The 27430-nt window shown below is 39.9% G+C and overlaps 1 long non-coding RNA gene across 2 annotated transcripts; it reads left to right on the forward strand.

The window, feature by feature from the left end:
• The first annotated feature begins 7650 nt into the window (after positions 1-7650).
• LOC138066005 (uncharacterized) lies at positions 7651-27168 on the forward strand. Of its 2 annotated transcripts, XR_011139118.1 has the most exons (6): positions 7651-8167; positions 15719-15883; positions 21058-21181; positions 25658-25848; positions 26233-26378; positions 26565-27168. It is a non-coding gene; the product is annotated as an uncharacterized lncRNA (long non-coding RNA). The 2 variants fall into 2 exon arrangements; XR_011139117.1 differs by lacking the exon at positions 21058-21181.
• The last annotated feature ends 262 nt before the right edge of the window (positions 27169-27430 follow it).

Here is a 27430-nt window from a genome sequence, read left to right on the forward strand (position 1 = left end):
CAGAAATATAGACTTGTACTTGTTCTCACAAGAGTATACAGTAGCTACAGTCAGATTTATGTCTCTGTGGAGCAATTTGAAAGTGTGCGATCCAGAAACTAAGCTGAACATTAAGCCTGGAGGAGCTGTTAAGTAACAAATTTTGCTGATTAAAACATGAACTATATTTTATTTTATTTTGTTCATTTTGCATTTGGCTGTTTTATGTTAATTAACTGTTATGCAATTTTTATTAAATTTACTTTAGGCCCTGAATGAATATCTCAAGTTGCTATTGATAATAGTTTATTGAACATTGAACCCATGTTGAACGTGTTGTCACATTTAATTCCCAACACAATGATGAAAATGGAATAATAAAGCAGCACTTTTTAGTAGTCTACGCCAAGGATGAGCAGTTAGGAAGTATAAGTCCAAATGGAAATGTGCACTATGCTCACTGTGTAGGCTGGAAAGGTCTCAGCTCTTTTACGCTGAATATTGCTGATCGTGTCTGATTTCTGGAAGTTAAGCAATCCACAGACTTCCAATGCTTGGAAGAAAACTGCTTGGAAAGCCTAGCTACAGTATGCTCAAGGTAACACTAGGTCCCAAAACTGAATAAATTTGGAAGACTCTGCTTTTTATCACAGAAGTGATGGACAGAGAAAGGTACCTGTAAGAGAATCCCAAACTTCTATTTCAGTCTTCTCATTTAAATAGGATCATTGTTACATACGTATATTATGTACTTCTGAGTTTATAATGCTCTACAAAAAAGATTCAGCCCTGATATAAGTAGATAAATCTTAACTGGCACTTGTACTATCACAAGGTACAGTCTTATGACTAGTGAGTATTATGAGTAATGGTATTCACTAAGAAGCCTCACTATCTTTGCAGTGCAAGAATGAGTTCTTCAGAGCGGAAGGATGGTCTTGCTGTTACAACACAAAGTTATAAGTTCTGATTCCAACACTAAGCCTTACTATATACTTCCATGGCAAGCCTAGGGTAGTGTCTCCACGTTTCAGTTGCCCCACTTTCAGTAAAATTAGATAAACTATTAAGATTAAGTTTTTCTATTTCTATATTTATCACCAGCACAACAGGATGATTAAAAGCTACTCTAAGACACTGGTGAGGTTTTTTTTTGGTTCACCACTGGTACATTTTCAAACCCTCTGTGCGGTTAAAGTACTGTACACAAGTTCGTAGTTATATGTGACTATCTGTGTTTTTCTTTAGTTTTTAAAGTTCTGTGCAAGGTAGAGCTGGTAACACTGGAGAATGAAGTTCATTTATCCATAAACTAGGAATATTAAAAAAGGGATGCATATTAGATCATTTCACATGTGGACGCTTCTGCAAGGTAGTCTACATCTTCAAATCCCTCAGGTCTCCTCTTTCAAACCTACTAACAGATAGCAACATCTGTTATAATGATTTTAGCTGATTGGGATGCCTGACTAATAGGAAATGGACTGAAATCAGTAGTTCATTTGGTAGGTCAATCAATACAAGTAGAAACATGACCAGGTGGTCAGTTCCTCTAAAAGGAGTTAGATGAAATATTTTTCTTTAGGAAAAACAGCAACAGTGGCAGATTGATACCTGAGGCACAGGAAGTAGATCTGAACAGGACACTTGTAGGAAGACAGCTAGTTTTGAGGGTAATGAAAAAAGACACCAGCTATGGAGTTACATGATAAGGCTTCTGTCACCTTGCTTTAGTATTTTTCTGAAAATAAAGATTAGGGTTGTTTTCTCCATCCAGAAAAAAAAAAATTATTTTTGTAGTCTGGTTGGTCTAATGAACTGTTTTGATAAACCAGTCTAGATGGTAATAGGGAAGTGATGTTAGAGGTAAGGTGTGTTTGCTCTTCTCCAGTATGGAATTTGAATTTTATCTGACTTTTAAGGCTTCCAGCCTGTTCTGCATGAAATATAGATTTTAAGTACCAATAAGGCTGTATTATAGGCTCTTCTGCCCATTGACCCTATGACATAGGTAATAATAGTTACTTCAGTTATAAATATGACTGATCTTACAGAGTATGGAATGGATGCAGGCATAAAGCAGTGGGAAGATGAAGAAGAAAAAAAGATACATATTTTTAAGGCCCTGTATATTCTACATCTTTCTGGAGAGAAGACAAATAGCAATACTCTGTCTTTGATTTATTGCTTGGACAAATGCATGCTGATCAATTCCTTTGGTTAATTCAGAAAATGATGGCAGTATCCTAAACATGAGGGGAATTCTTTTATTTATTTGTTTATTTTCTGATAGCTTTTCAGGAATAAGTCTGGGGAAAATTGTTAGAAATGCCTGAAATCCCTCCTGTCTTCTTCCAAATGCCCTCTTTTTTAAGGACTTACTGAATTCAGGCCAACAATTTTCCTTCCCACAGAAAAATATCAAGAGAAAAATAGTTCTATGGGAAGAAACCTTTTCAAGGACCTCATGCAGAGCAATCATATTACTGCTGAAAGCAGACCTCAGATCTGAGTATGGGTAAAGGGATCTACAAGAAGTTAAGGTTACACAGAGGATGATTTTCTGCTTGACTACTGCCTTACTCTTACATTTCTGATACACTAGCTGAACATGGATGAGGGATAATCTGAGGCCCATGCTTTCATTAGTATTACTAATGATTTGAGAAAGAAAAAACATGCTATTTTGCACTAAAATCATGTCAATCATTAAAACCTTGTGAATTTTCTTTTAGGCTCTGACGATACTACCCAGAGAAATAGGACGAATGTAATTTGTTAAAATATTACACTAAGTAAAAATAGTGATAATATTAAATTCCTGCTTAATTTAATGGTCTGGCCAGGCTTTGCTTTTTAGAATACGCTGCACAAAGGCAAAAGATAAACAGCATGGAATTCAAATGCTTGGAATCACTGGAAGAAAGGTCCTTTGCCATTTTATGATGGGTTTTAAGTGCTTATTTTGTGTGTAAGTGTAAATCCCTCCTGGAGAAAGCCCTGGGATTGATGGAAGATTATAGAGTGTGATTTACTCACATCCATATCCACAGCGACAAGATGCTTTGAAATAGTCCCATGGGGGGTATATTCTGACATAGATTATTGTGGAAATAATATAATTAATAAAGTAGAGGGGTTTTTTCCTGTGTTGTATTCAGAAGCTGTCTGGTTTTATTCAGCTGTTTGAGAATCTCCTGGCCGCCCTAAAGAGCCATACTTCAGATTCCTCCGTTTTGTGACAAATCGTCAGTAGTATTTTTTTTTTTTAAGATGTGCACTTTTGCCCCACCCAGTGGCCGTTACCTAAATTGTCAGCTTTGCTTGTTTTTTAGAGAAGTCCCCCCCTTCTTCCGCCCCAGTCTGCAGGGTGGATACGCTACTGAAAACTGAACAAAGGCAGCAGCTGTCCCCTGTTGCTAACATTAGTATATTAGGCTATCATTATCAGCAATGACACTACCATCTGTAATGTGCTCTGGGGCAAACACAGACAGTGCCAGTAGCTTCAGCACCACCGGCAGATGCTTCATCATGCAGGAAGATATATGAAGCCAAAATATGCTATACATGAATCCAAGCACTTGAGTAGAGAGGAAGAAAGGGAGAGAAAGAGAGGGCAGCCAGAAAATACAGGCTGTTCGTGTGTCTTATCAACAAGGATGGAAACAAGGAGGCATAGGCTAGGTCAGGTGCATTACTCAATCTAGAGGAGTAACAGGTAAAAACAGGAGACTCATTTTATTGCATTAGGAAATTTGAGAGTCTATAACTGTTTACGGACTTTTATATTTTCCCTTTTTTCACAAGTAACTTAACAAAAACTGGTTCCAAATTAAAGTAATAAATAGAAGTTGTTTTTTCTCAAAATTCCTGCCTTTGCTAATGTGGAACAGAAACAGAATAATAGGATGGGAAATAGTGGCAGAAGATGGACAATATATTTTCTTTTAATGATTTTGTTTTCTCTAAATCACAGAACTTTTATGTAGAATTTTTATCTACCTCTCCCTAAACCAATTTCTTTGTCATTAAGATCTAAAGGAAACACTCTCTTCCTGGACCTCATTGTTACCTATAAAGCACCAAGTACAAAATAGAGATGTATAATTCTTTCCAGAAACAAAAGATTTGCTAGTGAATAGATATTCTCTTTTGACAATCTGTTGGAGATGATAAAAATGCAAAAATAAATATTTCAACCAATCTCCTAATTTCTTTCTGCAAGACACCTGTACATGGAAAGAACACCATTCTGTTCTTATTATAAAACAGATGTTTACCGAACATGTGAATTATATTACAGTGTGCATATTACAATGCCATCGAGTTGTCTCAGCCAAGATCAGGGCTTCAGTACGCTATATTCTGTACAGGGATACAGTAAGAGAAATCCACTATCAAGAAAAGCATATATTCCTTCCAAAATGAAATGGCTTTACAAAAGCTACTTTGGTATTCTGTCTATGAAGATGGTAACATCATCAATTTCCAAAAGTCATCCTAGATGTAGGTAGTATCTGGTCTACATTTTTATGTTCTTTCTTTCCTCACTGTCTTTCTACTTTCTCCCATTCATGGTCTCAGGAGTTTAGGAATTTACTCTGTACCTTCAGAAAATGAACAGCTTTGCTGCAGGCAAAATCCATCTCCTGAGGTATATAAAATGCATATACTCCCGCACATCTATGAACACCATATACTTACGTATATATTATCAATTTTTCTCCAACTATATCATTTTCTTTATTAAAAAGTTGGTCAGTGGAAGCTGCGTTGTTTTCAACATAACAATTATTCAATCCATTTAAAATAGTCACGTAAATAATCTCTAGCTTAATAAATGAATATAAATTTCACATGGACAGGAATTTACACACAAAACATAGCATTTAACTGCAGGTTATGTATACTTTGACAGAATTTTGCCTGTTTTAGCTACTCATTATCAACACTGAATAGGAATTAAAATCAGATTGAATATCAAATTAAATGAATGCCTCAGAAGTTGCCCACTGGAACAAACTTTATGTTTCTTTGGTCATTGATTGTCCCACTCGCAGAAAATTACTGTCTCTTCTGCTAACAAATAGGCCAAACACACCCAGAGATAGAAACAACTTGCCCTTGGTCAGAATTTCCAAGTCAGCTATTTAACTTCAGAAATTCAAATTTTGGAATACTCTTTAAATGTTATTTTTAAGTGTTATATTATGGAAATTAAGAAATAATTTTATATCTCCATATATAAAGAAGACTATAGAATATAAATCTGCACATTACCTGAATTGAATATTTTATAGCTCTGGGTACAAAGTAGTCATGGCACTTAGCTCTGTTTTGCCTATTTTCCTAGTTGGCTTTCTCTATCTGAATTAGGATTCTCAAATGTAGTGATATTTGAGTTAAAAAAGCATTACCTATCATGCCCTTTGTGTGTTTAAATGTCATTTTTCACAAAAGTAGAGAAATATATTTTTTCTATAAATTTCTTGAACTGCATAAATTGCTTTAATTGCAATCAAGTATGGAAGAGAGGGCTGTCATAATACCATATCTTTAACATGCAGATGAAGACTGAAGTATCTGGGAATCATGACTTCATAATCCACAAATTGTTCCCCATTATCTTCCATCCACTGTTTTATAGTGCTACAAGGATACTGTCTCATTGGAGGAGAGGAGGAGAGATCAGAAGATGAGCAGCAATCTTTGTATTAAGCGGTCTAACATTGCTCGTATCAAAATTAATTAGGTCATGTGTAAAAGCCCTAGCACACACTGTAGAAGTTTGAAGTTTAACAGACAAGCAACCATCCAGACAGCAGCTCTGATCACACTGCATATTATGCTATATTTTTCTCAAAGACTCCTCGTCCAAATAAGCATGAAATATCTTTAACATGAGAAATGCATACAGAGAAAATACATGCAAAGAAAATAGTGCTTTTACTATATTTTTTCATGATTTTCATAGGTTTTGTAAGCATTGCTTACATTTTATCACAAAAGGTCTGTAATGATTTTCTGGATATTTGTATAGGCTTTTTATAACCTTCTATACATTGTTGCTTCTCTTCTTAAAAGTGCCTATTTAAAAATATAATCTCAAAGAGTTAAACCAGCCCAAGCTATGCTAAACTTACCAAATGTGTCTAGGGCAAGTTTCAGGAGGCTTGTCAATTTTAATTAGAAATGGCACAATGACTATGCACAATGTAGCAGATTATCAGGGCTACTTCTTAAATTATAAAAGGCTGGCTAAGCTTCAGAGTGAAGCTAGTGCCCAAATTAGCAAATGTGAGTTTATAGTTTATGCTCCCAAAAATAATTGCTTTTTCCTCCTTCCTTTTGCAGATTGAGTTCTTTGTCTGAGACAACTACCAAGTTGATACATTTCTAGCTAATTTCTGTGAATTAAACTTGGATTCACAACAATACATCCAAGTAAAATGCCATGCCCTTTTTATCTGCATGCCTTTATTTCTAACATTTCTTATTTGCATGTAATATCCATCTTAGACTCTTTTTTATTTTTTTTTATCGTTGGTGTTATTTCTAAATCAAAAGTCTTCCCAGTTGCACAGCTGCATGCACCCTCAATAGATTGCACTATTAAAAAAAAAAAGTTTTCTAAATACAATCCCTATTGGATTAGCCGTACAGTCCAAAGTTAAGACAACTGAAATAGTGAATCTCTGACTGTGCAAAAACTCACAGAATCACAGAATGATTGAGGTTGGGAGGGACCTCTGGACATCATCTAGTCCAACCCCCCTGCTCAAGCAGGGTTGCCTACAACATCTTGCCCAGGATTGTGTCCAAATGGCTTTTATATATCTCCAGGGAAGGAGACTCCACAACCTCTCTGGGCAACCTGTTCCAGCGCTCAGTCACCCTCACAGTAAGCAAGTTTTTCCTCATGTTCAGAGGGAACTGCCTGTGTTGCAGTTTGTGCCCGTTGCCTCTTGTTCTGTTGCTGGGCACCACGGAGAAGAGGCTGGCTCCATCCTCTTGACACCCTCCCTTTGGATGCTTATGCACATTGGTAAGATCCCCCCTCATGCTTCTCTTCTCCAGGCTGAACAGTCCCAGCTCCCTCAGCCTTTCCTCATAGGAGAGATGCTCCAGTCCTTTCATCATCGTAGTAGCCCTTCACTGGACTCACTCCAGGAGCTCCATGTCTCTCTTGTACTGGGGAGCCCAGAACTGGACACAGTACTCCAGGGGAGGCCTTCCCAGGGCTGAGGAGAGGGGCAGGATCACCTCCCTCGACCTGCTGGCAACACTCTGCCTCATGCACCCCAGGATACCTTTGGCCTTCTTGGCCACAGGGGCACATTGGTGACTTGGTTGCCAGAAGACTCTTAGTTAGAAAACCGCATACACATCTGAAACCTTCTGAGGGATATAATATGAAAAGGAATCAAAATTCAACTGTGATGTCATTATGTATCAAGTCCAGCCAGCCTATTGATTATCTAATTTACATTGATACCCTCTGGGCACAATAAAGACAGCTGGAAAATATGCCAGTCCTGATACACTCTAGGACATATCTTCTCTCTTTGCAGTCATGTGTTTGCCTCCCATCTATCACTTGATCAATGATCAGATAGTTTTCTGAGGTTAAATGATGTGGAAGGTATTTTGGGAAGTCAGCTACGTGATGAGAGACATGAAGACACGGCTGCAAGAACTACTTGGATGTAACTGTGTGTCAAAAGGCAATGTGAAACGCGCCTGGGTCGCGTGGATTTGGGGAAGTGCCTGGTTGAGCGGATGTGGGGTTGAGGCTAGGTTTTGTATCAGCAAAAATGCCGTTACAAACAGGCTGACCACATCTGGCTGTCGGGCATGATAAGTAACTAATGTTAGCAACCTATAAGGAGCTTGGCTGTTGCAATATGTATGAGCTAATTAACTCTATTATATAAGTCATGAAAATGTGCAAATAAACTGAGGCTTGTGATCATCATCGGATGAGCATGTCTCCCGTTGCTTCCGACAAATGGTGACCCCGACGTGATCCACGGCGGAGCAACGAGGTGGGCAGGTCCTTTGCAGCGAGGACGGCTAAAACACAGCGAAGAAAACTGTGTCGAGCCCCGGGCGTTCACATCGGCGTACCCGGCTGATACGCGCTGCCGAGACCTTGGAGAGCTGCAACAGCGCTGACGTGAATCAGGTATGCAGAGGCAAGCAGCGTATAACCTTTTTACCATCTTCCTGCAAAAGAGGCAAGTTAAGGAGCTGGACCTCCAAAAAGAGCTTCCTGGTTTACTGGCCTACGGACACTCCCAGGGCTGCTTTCAAAATTCTCATACAGTCCATGAGTTGTCCGAGTGGCGTAAGCTAAGTGATAAGCTCTGGGAGGCTGCGATTGATGGAGATAAGTTGGCCAAGAAGTTGGGTAAAACCTGGAGGGCCGTCCATAATGAGTTACTGCAGTACCAGGCTGAGCAGCGGGCGGCAGAGCAGGCCTCTGCCGCACATGAAAAAAATAAGACTTATGGCACGGACTGGCCACGAGATATTCCCCTACCCCCGAATACGTCTATTGTCTATTTGCCCCCCCTCCTCCTCCCCCCCCCTCCTTCTCCTCCTCCTGGCGAGTCGGCCCCTGCGGGCTCGGCCCCTGACGAGAATGCGGCTTCGGCCCCCCCTTCCCCGGAGCCGCCCCCGGGGGCGGAAGCCGACTTGGCTGATGCCATAGCTAAGGACCGTCGGGAGGCCTGGGCTGCGCTCGCCAGGGAGAGTCTGGAACGGGGGGACGCGGATGTGCTGCAGGTGGCGGAGCAGCTTGCCTGCCCCGTCGCCTTCCAGGCTGCTCCGGGGGGCGGCGTGCAGGCAGTGATAACCGCCCTAGATTGGAAACTTTTGTCGCAATTGCGGGCGACTGTCAGTCAGTTTGGGGCCCACAGTGAACCAGTGAGGCAAATGCTTGACTACCTTTGGAGCACGCAGATACTTCTGCCCGCGGATTGCAGAGGGATAATTCGGCTGATTTTTACTCAGCATCAACAATTGTTGTTTAATGCCCATTGGCAGAGCTTGGTTCACGAGTCGGTGGCTTGCCAACGACAGCCGGGCGACCCCTTACACGGCGTGACGGTGGAGGAACTTATGGGCATCGGCCCATTCCTCCGCACCGAGGCGCAGGCCCTGCTGGGCCCCGATAAGTTACGGGAGGCGATGCAGTTGGTGCGCCGTGCCATTGATCGTGTTAAGGAGCCCGGTGGTGTACCAGTGTACATGGGCATTAAACAAGGTAGAGATGAGACGTTTGGAGCCTTTATCGATAAGGCTGCAGCAGCTATAGAGAGAGCTGGGGTCCCTGAGTACATGCGGGGCGCCTTGCTGAAGCAGTGCGCCCTACAAAATTGTAATACTACTACTCGTAACATTCTGAGCACCCTCAGTGCCAATTGGACGATTGAGGAGGCATTGGAAAGGTTGGCCCAGGTACCTATTGGACCCCAGGCCCCGGTAGTGGAGGCCATTAAGCAACTAGGTGTCGGGTTACAGGAACAGGCTAGGACGTCTCAGATGCAGGTCTTAGCAGCTCTTGCACCTCTCCAAGCGTCAGTGGCCACCCGGCAGAATGTGGGGCGAAGTTTCCCCCGAGTGAAATGCTACCGCTGCGGGCTCCCGGGTCATGTCCGGAAGGAATGTACCGCGTCTGGTGTCTGGTGTGCTAGATGTCGTTCAGACAGCCACAACATTGGTGCTTGCCGTCGCCGTTCGGGAAACTTCAGTGGGAGCGCGAGTCGGAGCAGCCGCGCACAGACACAAGTAGCTGTTACACAACTTCCCAGCTCAGACCAGCAACGAGAGGGAGTCTCGGACTTGACCTGGCATCCGCTGTAGACGTTAGCCTCCTGACCACTCAGCCCCATCGCATTCCTACTGGGGTGTACGGTCCTGTCATGATTCAAAACAAGTCTGTGGGGGCATTGTTGCTCGGCCGATCATCAGCATCAATGTTGGGACTCTTTGTTCTACCTGGCGTCATTGACGCTGATTATACCGGAGAAATAATGATAATGCTGCACACTCCTTTTCCACCCATACGGATAACCAAAGGACAACGTATTGCTCAATTAATCCCGTTGGAACAACTTACAAAGGAAATACCCTCGCTAGCCAACAAGGACCGGGAGGGACAAGGATTCGGTTCCTCCGGGGGACTGACTCTCCTGACCTTGACTTTAAATGATCGACCTAGACATAAAGTTGAACTTGCCTATAATGATCAACAAGTGACTCTTATGGCTCTTTTGGATACTGGCGCAGACTCTAGCATAATCGCCCCGTCACAGTGGCCCCAGGGATGGCCCCTGTTTCCATCAAACACTATGGTCACCGGAGTTGGGGGCATGACGTTTGCACAACGAACACCTACATTGAAAGTAAAGCTAGAGGGGCGACAAGTTTCTGCTGTGTTCTCTGTGGTACAACTACCACCAACGGTGCAGTGCCTAATCGGCAGAGATATACTCGCTCAATTAGGGGTTGTGCTCACGAATGAACACCCTTTAGCTTTTTAGCCATTGCTTGGACTTTCCCAATTCCCATTACCTGGACTACCAACACACCGGTATGGGTTAAGCAATGGCCACTAAAACGGGAAAGTCTGTTTCATGCTCATCAATTAGTAAACGAGCAATTCCAACAAGGCCATTTACGTCTCTCCACTAGTCCATGGAACTCCCCAATATTTGTCATAAAGAAGAAATCGGGCAAATATCGACTGCTACATGATTTGAGGGAAATCAACAAGCAAATGGAGCCCATGGGTGCCTTACAACCAGGGTTGCCTAACCCAGCCATGATTCCTGAACATTGGTCCCTGCTGATCATCGATTTGAAGGACTGCTTCTTTACCATCGACCTGCACCCTCAGGATCGGAAGCGATTTGCGTTCACTTTGCCCTCCCTCAACAGAGAGGGTCCAGATCAACGGTTTGAATGGACAGTGTTGCCACAGGGCATGCGTAATAGCCCTACGTTATGTCAGCTGTATGTAGCTGCGGCATTGCAGCCTCTACGTGAGCAATGGAAACATGTCGTAATATATCATTATATGGATGATATATTATTTGCCCAAGCTACTCCTTTTTCTGACAGCCAAATTGAGCATGTTCAGCAGGTGTTGCAATGCTCTAACCTGGTGATCTCTCCAGACAAGGTTCAACAAGTATCACCATGGAAGTACCTAGGTTGGGTACTTACTGATAAAACTGTTTCCCCTCAGAAGCTGCAATTACAATCACGGCTGCGGACCCTTAATGATGCGCAGAAATTTTTGGGAGACCTGCAGTGGCTGCGGCCCATAGTGGGCATCCCAAATGAATTGCTGGAGGGACTCCGCCCGCTTCTGAGGGGCACGGACCCTACGACAAAACTCAACATCACTCCGCATCAAAGAAACCTTATACAACAGATTGTAGACCGTGCGCTTGTGGGACATGTACACCGCCTTAATGCTACCGTCCCGGTTGATCTTGCTGTATGGCTGGGGCACCGATACCTAATCGGGGCTCTAGTGCAACTAAGGGGCACCGGAGAGTTGGGTATCCTTGAGTGGGTGTCCCCTGCTTTACAGCAGATTAAAACCTTAGTACAACAAGTAGAGGTTTTGGCAGATTTGATAAAACGAGGAAGGGAAAGAATCTTACAAGTTCAAGGTTGTGAGCCTTCTACGATATATCTACCCATGCGAACGAAAGACTCCTTACGATGGTATTTGCAGAATAGTGAACATTTACAAGAAGCACTGCTTGGTGCCGGTTCCGTGATTAAAACTAATAGCTTTAAATCTCCATTATTACGATGGATCGGACAATGGAACTGGATGACATGCCCCAAGAGAGAGAAGAACCCTATAAAGGACGCTATAACAGTATATACTGACGCAGGGCGAAAATCGCGTCGGGCCGCCGTCACCTGGCAGGACAATAGTGTTTGGCAACAAACATTGCTCAATGCTACACCAGCAGATACGCTCCAAACCATGGAGTTGTCTGCTGTGGTTTGGGCACTGCTACACTTGCTAGGGCCCCTTAACATTGTCACTGACTCACTCTATGTGGCTGGTGTGGTTGAGCGCATCGAGGATGCCCTGGTTAAGGATGTCAAAAATGAACGCCTCCTTGCGCTCTTACATCAGCTAAGACGAGCGGTAAAACTTAGGGAACACCCATATTGCATTATTCATGTTCGTAGTCACAAATGGAATATTGGTCTTGGCGCGGGCAATGCCAGGGCAGACAAATTGGTCTCTCTCTCGGCAACCGCCCCCGTGGCCAAGACCACTTTGGCTAGGGAGACTCACTCCATATTTCACCAGAATGCTAAAGGTCTCTGCCGAGAGTTTGGCATAACGCATACAGAGGCTCGCGGCATAGTCCGCGCATGTCCCATCTGCAGTGACCACAATGGCGGTTGCGGCTTAGGTTTAGGGGTCAATCCCAGAGGACTCTCCTCGAATGAGTTGTGGCAAATGGATGTCACACACATCCCCACTTTTGGGCGCCTAAAATATGTGCATGTGTCTATTGACACCTATAGTAAGTTCATCTGGGCAACAGCCCAGGTGGGGGAGAGAGCCTTGCATGTTGAACGACATTTACTTGGTTGTTTTGCTGTTATGGGTGTACCGCAACAACTAAAAACAGATAATGGGCCTGCGTACACCAGTCGTAGAATTGAAAAGTTTTTAGCAACGTGGGGGGTTCGCCACATTACGGGCATTCCCCACTCCCCTACGGGGCAAGCTATCGTGGAGCGGGCACACAATACCCTGAAACAACATTTAAAGCATCACGAGGGAATCGCTGACCCACATTCTCGACTGCTGAAAACCCTTTTCGTCCTAAACCACCTATGTGTATTCGGCGAGGCGCGTCATCCGCCCGTTCTTATACACACCGGCACCGTGCCTCGAAGCCGAGATCATAATAATATCTGGGTCCGGTACAAGGATCCGCGAACCGGCTTATGGCAATTGCCTGCAAAGGTTCTGTTTTGGGGAAGGGGCTATCTTTGTGTTTCTGCCCCGACAGGTCCGTTGTGGGTACCTGCGAAGTGGACGAAACCTGCTCTCGATCCTTTCGCTACGGCAGTGTCTGATGCAGCTGACCCTCCAACAGCTAAAGGGTCCGAATAGGGGGAGAGTGCCAATATGGCTTCGCGGTTGTTGCCTTATAACACTGTGCCTTACCAGCTCTGCCTTTTACTTTGCTTCCCCTCCAAATGTGTGGCTAACATGGGCTATGAAAACGCATACCACTTCCTTCTGTCTGGCTTTAGCGTCGGCTACTGACCCTTTTCGCACATGCCTGGTGGGTATACCTGGGTTTAATGTATCCGATTTTGCTACGTTGTCCACCGGCCGATGTGATGGCCAACTTACTGATAGTGAATGTACAGCAAGACTCTTGGCAGCTCTGAACAAAACTATACCGTGGGACCCCCAGGAGATCAGGCTCCTGGGAAGCCGAATGCTAAATAGTTCGGCAAATGAGTCGGGATGCATTGAATTGGGCAACTTCAGGTGGGGTGTGGACGATCCCACGTTTTGGCTTACTCCCAGGAGCTACCCCTTTTGGAATAAAACATACATGTGCGGTCCCTATAGAACCTACGGATGGGGACCGAGAGATGTAAAGGTTTGGGCTAATGACAGTGCAAAAGCATTACCTCGCAATACCTATTTAATTTGTGGGGATCGGGCCTGGCAGGGAATTCCAAGGCATGCCCATGGGGGCCCGTGCTACCTAGGAAAATTGACCCTTTTCATGCCAAATGTTACCGTGATGTCACACCTCCTGTTCAACAAGACTCACCGTGAAAAGAGAACCCTATCTGCACTGACTCCCGACTGCAGCGATCAAGTCGAACTCTGGGTGCCCACAGCTAATTCGTTTGCCTCCATAGTCCCCGGGGTGGGTACTGCTCATGCACTCCGTACTATCAGCAAACTCGCTTGCTGGATGGTGAAATAGTCTAACGTGACGACTCAGATCCTTAGTGAATTGGCACAAGATATGGAGAACCTGCAACATCAGGTCCTCCAGAATAGAGCTGCCACTGATTTTTTGCTATTGGCACACGGCCATGGTTGTACGGAGTTCGAAGGTATGTACTGCTTCAATCTATCCTCCAATTCTGAGTCTGTTCATAAGCAGCTGCAATGGCTCAAAGATCACACCAAAAACATTAAGGTCCTCAACAACCCATTGGACAGCTGGCTCACTTCTTTTGGCATTGGCCCCTGGCTCAAAACCTTGCTCATGTACAGCATAAATGTAGGACTTATGCTGCTGCTACTTTTGCTGATATTACCTTGCTTAATTTCCTACCTTCGCAAGCTGTTTCTGCGCTTACTTGCTAAAATACAGATTAACTATGTCCTACTACAAGAAAGTGGGGGACGTGTGGAAGGTATTTTGGGAAGTCGGCTACGTGACGAGAGACATGAAGACACGGCTGCAAGAACTGCTTGGATGTAACTGTGTGTCAGAAGGCAATGTGAAACGCGCCTGGGTCGCGTGGATTTGGGGAAGTGTCTGGTTGAGCGGATGTGGGGTTGAGGCTAGGTTTTGTATCAGCAAAAATGCCGGTACAAACAGGCTGACCGCATCTGGCTGTCGGGCATGATAAGTAACTAATGTTAGCAACCTATAAGGAGCTTGGCTGTTGCAATATGTATGAGCTAATTAACTCTATTATATAAGTCATGAAAATGTGCAAATAAACTGAGGCTTGTGATCATCATCGGATGAGCATGTCTCCCGTTGCTTCCGACAAAATGATTCCCACTACGTGGCAGGAGGGTAAGAGGAAGGGAAGGGAAAGAAAAGAGGTTCCTCCTCCCTCCTTCCTACCCTGCATCCCTCTCCTCTTGCTCTCTTTCATATACTGTTTTGGCTGTCAAAACAGCATATCTTCAGTGATATAGATCTAGATATATGATCTAGAAATAATGCCATATAAAGTAAACTATAATATTAAAGAATAAACTTGTATAATGTCGTTAGACAACATTCTTCCCTAAAGAGTCCCATTTCTAATGAAATCTTCACACAGTACTCTACCTAGGGAAGCAGTACGTCTGCTAGGAGCATTACCAAATAATTACCAAATGACAAAATATGATATAGCAGCCTTTTAGAAGAATGAGTAATAATTTTAAAAAATCCCAGTTTTACTGGTACATTCAAGCTTTTTACACTGCATGGTGCGAGATGGCCATTAACTTAACTAAAATTTTACAATGCCAAACAGCTCTCACTAGAGCACACTGGCAACATGAAGCGCAAAAAAAGTGAACTGCAGAATCCTTAATTTTAAAAGACTACAATATTCAGAGTACTCCAAAAATAAAAATGTTAAGTGGTTATGTTCATTTACAGTGTTTCTTATTTCTGTATGACACATTAATTTAATGAAAACCTGGATGTTTTGTTTACAATTTTTATCAAATGTAAAAAATGTGGTAATTGCCCAACACAAAAAGGGAACTTTTCTTAAAAACTTCAGTCGGAGAACTGAATAAAGTCCTTTGTCATATCTGCAATAAGAATTCCAGGAGCTTGTTTATACATATTTATTGCCTGAAAATATCTTGATGTCAAGACTCTAGAAAGACTTATTTCAGGTTAGGGTAACCTTCATTTCAGAACAAGGGCTTATGCTTACAGTGGACAAAGTGTTTTTTCTTTTCTCTGCACAGACAGCTATCTTGTATTGACAGTGAACTATATTGAAGAGGCCTTGCTATGAAGGAATAAAGAATTTCTGCATTGTGCACACATTCTTGTGCTGAAGATTTACATTTGCCTACACGAGCTGAGACTCCAGTAAATAGGGATTATGCAGTGGATCTGCCCTTACAAAGGTTTGGTTACTGTGTAGGTGGGGAGGGGGGGGAAAGGCTTCTTCTATTGTGTCCATTGTTGCTTATTTTCATTTCACCCTTCAGGAATTCAAAGATAAAACATGTTTTGAAGCCTTCTTAAAAAAAAGTTGCCTCATGTTCACAATTCTTCCTGTATCTCAACCTCTGCAATTTGCTAGCTTGCTCTAATTTATTTAAATATACGTGGCTTTCAATGTAGTTCTGCTCTGTATTAAAATGATTGCAAAGATATTCAATTTTCAGAATAGTGAATTAACTTAGACTACAAAATGGGCATTATAGGAGAAAAATTCTGATTATTCAGCAATGCCGTTCATACTGTGAGTGCTCTACCCAGGCCAGATTATGTCATTCCAGCTGCCCTACTATTGTGACTATCTGAGCATGAGGTTAAGTTGAAGGCTGAAGATAAACAGAAAGAAAGCGTGCCAATCATGATATGATTTTTCCAGTTCTCCTTGTTCATTTGCTTATTTCAAACAAAATCACTATTTGCTTTAGGATGGTACTGGTTTCTTTCAACTTTTGCATGTTTTTCAGAAAACAGGATGTTTCTCAATCTGCAGCTACTTTATTTTTAGTATTTGAAAGTTGCAGAGTACTTGCAAATGTACTGTCTAATATATGCAACCCCATTTATTCAGTACTTAAAATGCAGTGATTGTCATTAGGAGTTCAATATTTGCTCACAGTTGTTACATGTTGATATCAGAGACAATTTAAAATTAACTTTACTTAACCATAGGAAAGCCTAATTGACCTGATTCATATCCTGTGCAGAGCAATACATTAACCGTCATAACAATGTCATTAACTCTTAGAGCTCTGCTTTAGATCTATATATGCTATGCTGTGCAGGATCATCTTTCATACCTACCTGCATCATTCTATGTAAGTATACATACATATTTTACCTTTCATTCCCATTTTTCCCCGTTCCTCCCCTCCATATCAATGATGGGGCTAAATGAAGACAGTTTCAATGAGTTTGTATTTGAGAAACACGCAGTTATCGTTCCTTAGCTCTGTTTCAGGCACCTGAGATTTACCGATGATTTCTGTAATCTTTGGCTAAACACCGATGTACTTTGTTTCTATGTTCAGATAAGTTCAGGTCTGCTCCTGCAGTTATGATAGATGCAGTCTCTAGGCTCCACGGTAATTTATTTCCTCATTTTTACTATGTAATAGCGCATCCCAATCAAATGGGCAGTATAAAAAATAAGGGCCTTCCCAAAACTGCTTCAGGTCCTGTTTTTTGCTTACTCCTCCCCTTTCCAGAATTCCTACAGGTGCCTTTCAGTGTATCCTGAAAGTCGGCAACTTCCTCTAGCACCAAAGCTGTTACGTGCAAGGAATTCTCTAGACATGCTGTCTTTTTCCAAGGTGGATCTTCTCTATGTAAGCGGGAATGCTATGGGTGTCTGCCCAGGTTTTCAAAGGCCTGGCAGTTTCTGGCGATTACCAGACTCATGCATAAACCAGCCCTCTGGCACCCAAAACATCGGGAATGTGCTGGATTCACTGACCGTGCATCAGCAGCAGCTTTGGCACAGTTAATCTATTGGTTTATTTGGGCTTTTGATCACATGGTGATCAAAAAGGAAGGAGAAGGTAGTCTATCAGTCAGGTCTGTTTCTTAACTTTTTAAGGAAATAGCGAGTTGATGTTTACTGAAACAATAATTTGAGGTGATGCAGGTGATTTGTACTATATAATAGGAACCGGTTGTGCTGTGTACTGACTTCACGTTTTCTGATTTTGTCCTCAATGTAGAGTACATTGTTAATAGTCTAATCTGAGCATGGAAGGGGAAACCCATGTGCTAAAAGTGAGGAGTGCAGAATGCAGCAGCACTGCGCATCCTTTAACCATTATATTTTTGTTCTCCTCAGCCAGTTACCCTCTTCTCTGGTTTACTAAATTGAATTTCAGCATGTTAAGCTCAAGATTCAAGCCTGAGAGCTTTAAATAAAGTTATTTAATATTAATATGAATGCCAAAGTGTTTCATTAAAGGAAAAATTTCAATAATGTTAAGATATGTAAAATTTTACATAATGAGGGTTAGATGAATAATGAAAAAAAGCTCAACATTTTATTCTGATAAATTGTAAAATCTATCAGATAAATTGTTTGTAAAATATAATCGCAAATTTTCCAACCAATTCCACTATATAAAAAATATTTTATACATGAATTTTCAAACACTTTATAAAAATATATGAAAATATATTAAATGTATAGCTTGATGAACAATATAGTGAGACATCAATATAAGTTATTCTTTTTATGCACACTAAGAGTTGTGATTCATGAATGGGTTATTATTTACTAGCTTTTCATGGTTAGGATAGAGTTTATTCCTTTCTCTAGATACTACTCAACCAGCTTTGGAAACTGTTTGCTGTTCAAGACATTCAGAAGAGAGAAAAATATATATTTTTCTTTCAGTTTGATGAATGTTGACCTGTTAAAAAAAATCCTTTAGTCAACTGTATTTATAGATGCTAAATTTGCCCCATCAAAATGATTAAATGCTATTCTTGCTACTGCGGTTTTTGTAAATGAAAACTTATTCATATGAAAATTCATAAAATTACAAGATATATAATTAAATTATGGTCAAGATTGGTTGGAGTCTTTGCATTTGATATTACTGTGTGATATTCACTCTTCCCTAAATATGGATGCTACAGATATGATATGCTTAATGCCTCATAAATAAATTCACTATACAGATATATGAGAAATGAGTCTCAGATTTTCCATTGGAACTTTTTATTTTCTGCTTAGAGAAAATTAGATTTAAACAAGGGTAATTTAATAAACATTGGATTCAGGAAGATCAAAGGCAGAAATTAGTGAATGGGATCTAAAGAAATTTGCAGTGTTGCTTCTAATCCGCACCTTACCTGGAGCCTTAGAGATTTCAGAGCATAACTTACTTTTAATTTGGGAGTAATTTTAATTCTTCCTTGAGTTAAGGAATAGAATATGGTACAGTCAGATAAAGCACTGTATAAAGTAAGGAATATATTTAAATTTATTTCAGTATATTTGGAGTTACTGACACAGTATTCAATAAGGCCTTTTATGCATCATAAATTAGTGAGCAGCCTCCTTTTGATTATCACTGAAACAGACAGCAAGATTTGGTCAAAAGCAGTCAGTTTCCTTACTATATAACTGTATCACAAAATAGCTGAGGTCAGAATCCTAAGCTGTTGGTTCGATGATATCCTAACCTGTAGTGCTGGCTCTCTGTAATGTCAAAATTACAAGTAAAACTGCTTCAGAAACTGATTGTTTCCACATGAAATATTTCAGTCATGAAAATCACTGAAATTTTTCAAGAGTAATTTTAAATTTTAGCAAATAAATATACATTTTTTCCTCTAGAAGCTGAAAACTCAATATCATAAAAAAAAAAAAAAGTCAAATCTTGGCCGAGGTGCATCAAGGGGAAAAGCTTTGCTAATGAATCAAACCTATGGAGAGTAGTGACATGAAACTTCTGAATGCCCATGGGCCATTATTATCAGCAGATGTGAAGAAAAATATTTTAGCTGAGTTTTTTTGACATTTAGGTATTTTGTTTTTGTTGAGTAGATGTAATTTTCTCCAGAGAACAGATATTTTTTTTTTCTGTCAAAACCTGTTACAAATGTTTTGATAGAATATTTTTGATGAAGTATTTGTAAAGTATTCTAACTTCTATTATCAGAGCTCAGACTTATTTCATTACTGTTGGATTTATTTTGCTTCCTCATTCACAGTGCGGAAGAAAGAGTGTGCTTGAGAGAGAGCATCTTTTCAAATACTGCATGCACTTAAATATTAACAAAATAGTAAGAAAATGGAATAAAACAAAAATGTAATTACTTTTACTGCATGAATGATTGCTTGCACAATACAATTAAGCAGAAGGGAAAAATTATTGCATCTTTGGCAGTTAATTCAGGGTGTATCACACCGCTAATCCTCAGAGGACTTAATTTTCTGCCAAAACTAAACAAAATATATTACAAACATATCTGATCATCAAAAAAAGATAACCCAAACAAAGGAGATAAATAAACTACAGCTCATAAATCAGTGTCAGACCACAAACAGGTTGTTTTATCTAAAGCCACTACTGCACTAAATTGCAGTACTTTTTACTTACAGAAAACATTTCTGCTTTCAAATGAGGGTTTTTCCGCTAACAAAACTACTGTTAAATCATGCTGCATTATTTATTTATTTTTGTGGAAGAATAGCTTCACCTGATCCAAATACTTAATCTTGCTGCAAGAGAAAAAGGATGATGATAGCGTTGTAAAATATGTCAACTCATATATGAGTAAGTACACATGCATATTTTCATGTATAAATTCATGTATATTTCATGTATATATTTATATACATGCATGTATATTTTCACTCATTTGGCTCATCCTAATCTATTGTTACTCTTCAGGTGGCAACAGCTTTATTGACCTATAAAGGCAGTATGGCAGTAGGTGATTCAGTGATTTTACTCACTTTACAAATGCTGTCTAAAAAACTTTTGAGGCACAGCAAACTAGCATTTTCCTTATGAATGATCTGCAGTTTACTATGAGGCCAGGAAACGATCAGATAAAAGCCTCACTGAATCTCACTTACAGAGTTGACCATTTATGCTGCACAGTTAGAGAAAACAGTATCAGAGGACGGTGATATTTTAACGGGACTAACCACTGACAATTTAAGTTCAGTTAATTTCCTTGTATTCTCTTTAAATAAGGTGGTCTGCTCAGTAGTACACAATTAGGGTTTATGTCCTCTGTAAAGGAGGCAATTTTCCTTTTTCGTTCTTTTTTTTTTAATTTTAATTCCTTAAAAAATCTATATACAGTGTGATACCTAAATTTAACAAGTCTACTTAATGGTAGTACTAGACTAGAAGAGGCAATAGTAACAATACGGTAATAATCATAAAAACCTTGTAAATAACGCTTTTCTTTCACAGGTATCGGGACTCTTTTTAAAGATAAATTAATTCTCACAAACATGGCGGCAGGGTGGGGGGGAGCAGAGCGACTGAATCAAAAGCACAGCCAGGAATGTAACTCTGGAGCCTTCTTTTTCAAGTGTGTGCCCTAACCAAATAGCACTTCCCTTTGCCAGCGTGCTGTCACAAAATGGAGAAGTTCAATGGCAGGCGTTACGGTGACAAACTGAGCTCTGTTTCCTCCAAGTGGCAGAGACGAAATCAGATCGGCATGTCAATGCTCAGAACAGTAAAACTTTTGTGAGTGTTTTGGTATTCGCTTCATATTTTAGCGTCTTATTTTGTTATGCAACAAAACACTCAGACCAAGAGTGTCTCTTGACGTTGCTGGCAATTACAACTGAGGAAAACATTGTGCACTTCTGCAGGTAAAGCCCCAGCACTGCAAGAACAGAAATGTCACTAGGAAAACTCCCAGAAACTAAGTAAAGCAAGCATGTAATTATTGGCTGGGTTCATCCTTAATGAAAAAAAGAAAAAAGAAAAGCAGGTTTTTGAAAGAAAGTGCTTTGTATGCTCACTTGTTTAGCTAATTAAAATTTACTTGTAGAGGTTAGGCAGCAGATGTTTGAGCAATTGATAAAGGCATTATGATCGCTTCACCTGTTCTCTCCTGTATTTCCTCTGGTAAAAGGGGAAATACTAATTCAATCTCAAACACATACATTTGATCTGCTATCTAAACTATTGAGAGAAAAAAAAAAAAAACTAAAGAAGTGCTAGTTTTCTTCTGCCTTCTTGGATATACTTACACAGCTTATGCATGCATCTCTACAGAGAGAAGTGTGGCATGTCCTGAATATTATCTTAATAAGAAAATCACTCACAGCTCACCTTATTCTTGAACTATAATAATGATTAGTAATAGGTCAAATCTTATATTCAGATCTCTACAGTAATTCCGTCAGAGAAGATCTGAGCTGACATCTGGAACCTCCTGTGCAAGGATTCTCCTTGCTGCTGTGACAGAGGATGTTGTAGAGTCTTACTCTTCCTCTTCAAACTGTCTACTTTGTATAACTAATATAATTAAGACAGCAGGAACAGAAATGTATCCAGCCACTTTATTTTCTTATTTTATTTTTTTCCTTAATTTATCCAGAGAAAAATGTTTTAGCACTGACAGTTCCGAAAAAACCCCAAACCAGATAGTTCTATTTAAAGTGATTCTAACCAAAAAAAAAGGTTTGATGCAGCTGCCTGATGAACTCCATTATCAGAACCGCCTTTTTAAAAACCAAGGATATTGATAACAGACTTAAATGATGCTTAATATATTTTTCTCTAAGGATATATGCAAAGGCATCAGTAATTTCTCTTAAAATTTCAACACAAAATCTTAGATAATCACATTCACCATACCACTATTAGAGATATGTTCTTGTGATCAAGTATGCTGATGAATCATATAAAATAAAAGGTAGCTACAAATAACAAATGATAGTAGGTGGCAGTAATGAAAAAAATTGGTTAGGAAGTAAGTAAATAAGCTGCAGACTTGTTTATTTATAATTATATGTGCAAGTGCAAACGTAGGAATGAACACCAACACACAAACATATACACATAGGTCAAAAATGGATAAGGAATCCAATTTCTTGTAATAAATAGCACTGAAAAGTTGCAATGCAATTATCTTTCTGTCTTTGCATCTTTTTTTTTCTCTCTTTGCATTTTTTTCTCTTTTCCTAATAAAACGTACATGGAAATATAATAATGACGTCTACTTAAAAATAACAAACCTGTTACAAATATGAGTGGGAGGTGATTTACTGAATATAAGTTTTATGGAAAAATTAATGTCATGGAACCAGCTAAACAAATACATTTACTTTTATTAACAAATTAACTATTTCCTGGAGGAGTTAGGGGGCAGGAAATAAAGATTTTAAAAAAAAGGCTTAAAATGCTTAAAATTAGATTTTTTTCTTTTCATCGTCTAAGTGTATTAGCCTCTCCAGTGTAAGCTTCTCCTGAGTAGCCAGTATTCCCCCCTGCAGGCATACGAAAATAATCGAAAGCTGAAAGAAGCCTCAAAATTTTCAAAGCTTAGGTCACTTCAAATATTTCAGCGCCTACACAGGTCAAGACTCAGGTTTTAGGCACTTACATGTTAAATTATCACTAGACGATGATGGAAATCGGCTGACATTGCAGCAGAACATAGCAGCAATTGTGCGTGGGAACTGTGATTCATATAGGAGGGAGACAAGATAGATAAAGCTGTGAAGTTATTTATACCAGTATACCATACTGGTAGCTCATACCCAGAGCATTCGCAACATACACTGACACCCAGCAGCGCCAGTGAAGTTCTGATCCAAATTTTATCTTAGTTCTACTATGTTTTGATCAGGATTTCTGGTGAGGATCTGTCCCTAGCAGTATACAAAAGAAGACTGTGCTTTGAAATGTTTCACTAGTAACCCAATAGGAATGGATTTTTTTTTAAGTATGTTTATACTCATTCTGAATTTGCAAAAAACACGTTTTACTGTCTGAAAATGAACACAGAACTATTTGCATAACATCTGCACTGCTTGGAGGGTTGGAACTCTAAAGCAATTAGATCTGTGTTCTATAACATTCACTTGCAATTCAGGCAACTACTATAGTTGAGCTAATTTAATGCTTAGTTAAAAGAGAAGACTGATTTTTATTTTTCCTTTATTATTAATGCTGTATCAAGAACCATTTCAGAAGCTAGGCATTTTATTTTTTAAGCACATAGATATAAAAATATTTGCTATATATTATTTTTAAGTGAAAAACCTTTGAAGGACACTCATTTAATCCACTTAATGTGTAACTGCTTGTATCTACAGTGCGTGTTCTAATTTAACTGAACTTACACAGCTGTCATTCTGCAGCCTATAATCTGCACGTACGTGACATAAGCATAACCTTTAATGAACAATATTCACACACAAAAGTTGCTAATATGATGCTAGCATAGCAGCACCTGCCAACATCTCTACAATTAGAAATCTGTGTCAGCATTTCAATTGTAAAGCGCCTCCTAATTTAGAGGATTACAACTTGACAGTAAAAATTCATTCTGTGTTTCAACTTGACATATAAGGTCTCAGTTCAAAGCATTTTTATTAATATGGGTTTAAATTGGTTTAGATATTATGAAGGTATAGAAGACTGCAGCAGAAAAGGAAGACACTCTCTGGATGTTTTTTCATCACTACTGTAGCTCAAATGCTTTGAAAGGAAAATCCACAAATGTTACGGTTGTTCACGTATAATTAGGCCCAGTGACTGAAGTTTTTTTCTATTAATGTAGCAGTAAGATCTAAGCTTTAAAACTCACCAATGTCATGTTTGTTCCTTTTTATTGTTTTAGGATAGATATTTATTATTAATGCTAAGTATGATACTTTAATTGAATAATATATTCATTTTTAAATGCATTAATTCACTGCTAATGCAGATCATGGTAGTACCTGTTTGAGCTTGTGGACTAAAGGTCTCTCCTTAATCATACGTCACTTACTCATAGCACATTCATGAATTAAGAACTTCCTAAGTATATATTGATGTGAAAAACAAAAATTGCTCCAACTGAGAAATTACCATCTAGTATGTCAATAGCCTACCTATCAAAGTTGCCTATTACTTTGCACTGACACAGTAACTGCTAACCACACCTTAGGTATAGCACTATCTGTTGTGGAAAGGAAATCATCTGTGGATTGTGACAGGGTTAGGATCCACGGAAAGAGATAAATGACAGGGATTTCATCCTATTCTTACAGGGGCAGTTGCAACAGGAAAAATATCAGTAACTAGATCAGTTCTGTGACCTTGCAGAGGGTATTCCCCTCCAGCACTGTTTCTAGTCCTTTTATGCTGTTTCCACAGCCTAAAAAGGCTACAAAGCATTATGAGGAACTCCTATAGTTCAGCAGCTATATGGGATGATGTATAAAGGTTCTTACCACCTTATTTTGTTGCCTGATGAAAAAAAGCATTTCAGCTTGACGGTGAAAGTAAAGGGAATCACCTCTGAGTATGGCCAGAGTGCTCTGGGCAATCCGAGGTGCAGAACGGAGCATAGCCCGCAAATTGCAACGGCAGCGGAGGCTCATCGACAGGCAGATACCAGCTCACCGTGTCAGAGCCTCAAGCTGACCTGCCCCGTGCTGAGACCTGGGACACTTCATCTTGGGCATGTTACGGCATTAGCACGTCCGCATCGCTCCTCTTTCCCACCAGGAAAAGGGCTGAGTGAACTCATGTCTGCCTGCAGAAGGCTGGTGCAGGCAAAAAAGACAATTCCCAAAATGGTTTCCCATGGAACTTGTCAAAATCTGCAAGGTTTACAGCCACATTAGCCCTCTCGTGGGCAAGCCAGCTCTTTCCTGCCTGCTGGAATAAAGCAGAAGGGTTTGTGAAAAGACTGGAAGAAGGATGTAAATGAAGATGTCAGGCTTCCTTTACGATTCTTCAACTTTGTGTATTGCTGTTACCTTTAAACTGCTTTTGGCTCAAAATTATGCCATTCATACTAGGGCATGAGTTATATGCCCTCCTGTATTGCTGTTTTTTTTCCTCATTATTTTACAGGAGGCTTTTAAACGGCATCTGTTTTCTCTGTAGTTTCTCACAGCATTTTAAACTGCCAGAAGTCTAGATATTCTAAGTGCTCCTTGCTGTAATTGCATTTATAATTTCTCATTACTGTGTATTTTACACTGTCTTTAACAGATCATAAACAGAGACCACAACTCAGAAGGCGTTTAAGCTGTGATATGTGAAATTATGTACGTTTCAGCCAGGATCATACTGCATACTATTTCTTGTACTGTTTTGTTGTTTCATTTGGAGGCCTTGTAACCAAGAAAAAACATCTAGTCCTCCATATTAGACACAATAATTTGCTTCAGCCTTTCTAGAAGGTACAGTATTTATTTTCTTATTTAATCTTCTTGATTCAGTATAACGGCATGCCAGTGGTCAGAAGAGAGACTTAAAAAAAACTGAACTGTTAGATGGCTGTGCATATGCTAATCTGGACCTATTTTTGTGCATATACCAAAAGACTAAAACATGCTATTACTCATTAAGATTAATTTAACTCATGTAACTCTCATATTTTAAGCCTCTCATTAGACTTGGGCATTATTTTACTTTTTTTACGGTTTATGCCACTAAGGCCTGTCACTCAGTGATAGTGCATCAGTGCTTCACAAATACAATAAGTGTTATACACTGAAAGTTTCTTGGCCATTAAGAAAAATATTTCAGTTATTCGTATGATATATTGAAAAACAACTTTGCAGCACCCGCTAGTGACACACCACCAACTCAGAATGTTCTGGAAAATGAAGAGACTTGAAAGAGAAGACCTTGGTCTGAAGAAAGAAAACATCTTTAATACCAGTATGATGGCAGAATCTGTTCAGTTTTACTGCTCAGTTTTCCTGAGGTAAGTTAAGACGTGATTCCTCCAAGACTCTTGTGAGTACAAATGCATTTCCTTGACCTTAAACCATTCCATTAGAAAGGATTTATGTTGTATTTGAAACCTTTCTGTTAATATAAAATCAAATATTTTTTCTATCCATTATGACCCACTGCAATCCCTAAATCCCCTTTATTCCTTATACCTTAGATCTATCACTGTTCAGCGCTGTGTCATGGCGGTCATGGAGCCTAAAGGTCTGACAGCCGACCCACGACGACTGAAAGACTTCCTTCACCATATGAACGTCCTTGAGCATGACTATTAGAGTTTAGTATAATTTGGCTCCTAAGCTTAATATTAGTGCTTCAGACCAACCCATAGCCTAAAGTTATGAATAATTTTTTTTTCCCTCTTTGATCACCATAACCTACCTGCTGATGCAAAACCACAGATATGTATGTAAAAATTAAGCTTTACTGATGATTTATGTCCAAAATCATCTCATCTAATTTATGAAATGGTAATATTGTTTATGGAAAGGCAAAGCTGTCAAGCAGATATTGGTGGTTTTTGGCGGCTTAATTTCTGCATTAATGTTCATCTTGCTATAAAAAGGATGTTTTGCGCACAATAGTCTCTTCTATCTGACAGGATCACTCCGGATTTACCAGCTTGTATAAATCAAAGTTTGGGGGTTTTTTTACTCCCTCTCCAATAGAACAACATACACCTCTAATGAATTAGTACGGATCATAGCTTTTTTGTGATTCTTGGCCTCCAGAATTAAACTGCTCATAAATACTGGCATACAGCTATGTGTTCTGTAAGTGATACTTTGCCATATGAGATACTGCACTGTCCTTTCTTTCCTAGATCTGCATATAAATAAAGCTCAAAGAGGTTTTAAGCATAAAAAAGCAAAAATTTAAGCATAATTATCTAGCTGAGATCTTAATGAGATGTGATACCTGAAATTTTTTGCTGACTTAGAAGTGTGCCACTTTAACTTGTGGAAAGTTGGTAATCTTTTCAGAAATAGAAACATTATTACCTTCTTTCATCCTTTCACCTCT

Source organism: Struthio camelus, chromosome 2 (genome assembly GCF_040807025.1).
Source record: "Struthio camelus isolate bStrCam1 chromosome 2, bStrCam1.hap1, whole genome shotgun sequence".
Lineage (NCBI taxonomy): Eukaryota > Metazoa > Chordata > Aves > Struthioniformes > Struthionidae > Struthio > Struthio camelus.